This window comes from Elephantulus edwardii, unplaced genomic scaffold, assembly GCF_000299155.1.
Source record: "Elephantulus edwardii isolate Elephantulus edwardi_28Jun2011 unplaced genomic scaffold, EleEdw1.0 scaffold00213, whole genome shotgun sequence".
Taxonomy (NCBI): Eukaryota; Metazoa; Chordata; class Mammalia; order Macroscelidea; family Macroscelididae; genus Elephantulus; species Elephantulus edwardii.
In genome coordinates this window covers 4,185,840-4,188,184 of record NW_006399963.1, presented here as the reverse complement: position 1 = coordinate 4,188,184, position 2,345 = coordinate 4,185,840, and the positions used below count along the sequence as shown (strand labels likewise).

General features: G+C 38.8%; 1 protein-coding gene across 4 annotated transcripts in view; it reads right to left on the bottom strand.

The window, feature by feature from the left end:
• FAM21C (family with sequence similarity 21, member C) overlaps nucleotides 1–2,345 on the bottom strand; it is a 156,768-nt gene that overhangs the window by 78,389 nt on the left and 76,034 nt on the right. The gene's annotated exons all lie outside the window — the stretch shown is intronic.

Below are 2,345 nucleotides of genomic sequence, written 5' to 3'. Positions count from 1 at the left end.
TTCTTTGAGTTATAAAACCACTCTGAAACCTATTGCCTGAGTTGTTACCTCATTAGTAAAAACTCGTTGCTCTCAAAAGTTCCTATCTAATCTTTTCAGCTGCCCTTAGCAATTTTATCTCATATAAATAATTCTTTAAAGAATATAATACTCAAGGCAGATTTATTTTACTGGTTAAGCCAAACTATTATATGGTTTTAAGAAGACTTAGCTAGAAAAACAAACAGGTTTGTCCTAGAGAGGGTGAGACCAGGCTGCTCCTTGGAGACAAGGATTCTGAGGCTTCATCTAACATACTTTGGACATGTTGTAAGGAGAGACCAGTCTTTGGAGAGGGACATCATGCTTGGGAGGGTGGAGGGCCAGCACAAGAAAGGAAGACCCTCAATGAGATGGATTGATTCATTGACTGGGGTATTGGGGGTTGGTGTATCAGAAGCAATGAGACTGGCACATGATAGAGAAGGGTTGAGGGCTGTTGTACAACAGCGACAACAAGGGGATATTTTGGCTTAAGGCTTAAAGACTGTCTCGGGGCAATAGTATCAAGAGCTCATGCAATCTTCATGGCTCCAAAGAAGTCTAGGGTGCATGAGAATTTGTAACTGTGTTCTGCACTTTTCCCCTTTTTCGACCACGATTCTTTCATGGAATCTTTGCCCAAAAAAGAATAGAAACAGTTTTAAAGATGTTAGTTCAATATAAGCCACTAAAGTCTTAAACAAAATGGCTGCTATACGTATGTTGTGTTGTTATGTGCCGTCAAGTTGACTGCAACTCAGAGACCCTTTGTATAACAGCTCTGAACCCTGCTCTATCCTGAGCCAACTTTATTGTCTGACACACCTACCCCAATTACCCCATTCTCCTTAGCAACTATATGGAGGAGTTGGCTGAGAAAAGTCCTTAAAGGAACATGCAAAACCAATACCTGATGGGTAAGAAGGAGCTCCAGTAGAACTCCAGGTGGCCTTAAGAGCCCAGAGGTTTCTAATCAATGACCTGCATACATTTAAACATGAGGATTTTTCAAATCAAAGTCCTATCAAACTTAAAAAAAAATCCTTTTTGTACTACCCAAAGAATCAGAGCTTCAACAGTTCTATAATGGAAATGTTGTGTTAGGTGCATGACTCATAGTGACCCTATGAACTGCAGACCTAGACCCTGCCCTATCCTGAGTCATCCTCATGATCTGACATACTTGAGTCCATTGCTGTGGTCACTGTATCAATCCATCTCATGGGGGTTCTTCCTCTCTTTGCTGACTCTTCACCTGTCCAAGTGTGATGTCACTCTCCAAGTACATTTCCTCTCTGAGCAACATGCCCAAAGTATGAGAGATGGAGCTTTGCCATATAGTTGGGCATATGACACTGCTTTAATTAGCAACATGCAATTCTCCTCCAACGAGAATTTGACTAAGTATCTTTTAAGTAAACAAAAATGAAATTTCTTCTATTCAACTTGAACTATATCAATGAGATAAAGTAAACCAAAGAATAGATCCTGAAGACGTTTTCAAAGGGCTAAAATTGTTAGCCTTTTGAAAATGCATCAGCTCACTGAGATGCATGGATTAGCAATAAAAAGTAGGACAATTATTCCCTTGCAAGAAGAATGAGAATACACAAAAAGCAGATAATTAGAAACCTATTTTCTAAGACTTCTTTGGATAACTGTTTCTTTATTATGGGATCATAATACATTATTCTTTAAGTACAAATCTAATTAGTTCCTTAACAGAAAAGCACTCTTATTCCAGGCCACTGGTTCTTACTGCGCTCTGTGAAAACCCAGGGGATTGTTTCCACATTACAAAAGTCTGCAGCTTCCATGCCTCTCCCACATTTTATACACTGGCAAGATTTCATTTAAAGGAAGAACTCTGTTGAGCAATGAATGAATGGAAATCCAAAATCTCTGTAGATGTTCATTGAAATTAATTTAAAAAAAATAAATATGATTTAATGACAAAAGCTAATTTCAATACCATGGTTTTGGATCTTTAATGCTCCCCCACCCCACCCCCCGAGGATGGTTACTAGACTCTGGCTAAAACGGAGAAGAATGGGAATCTCAGAACACTTAATTATGTTCATATGAAACCTGTACCTAGGCCAAGAAGCTGTTGTCTGAAGAGAACAAAGGAACACTGCATATTTTAAAAGAAAGGTATGTACCAGAGTTGTATCCTTTTGTCATACCTATTTAATCTATTTAATGGATGCCAGAAGAGACTCTGAAAATTGTACTGGAGTGCAAAGAAGCCAAAGCACAGGGAAGAATTCAAGATACTAAAGAGCTGAATAGAAGATTTCAAAAGGCAGCACGGGATGACAAAG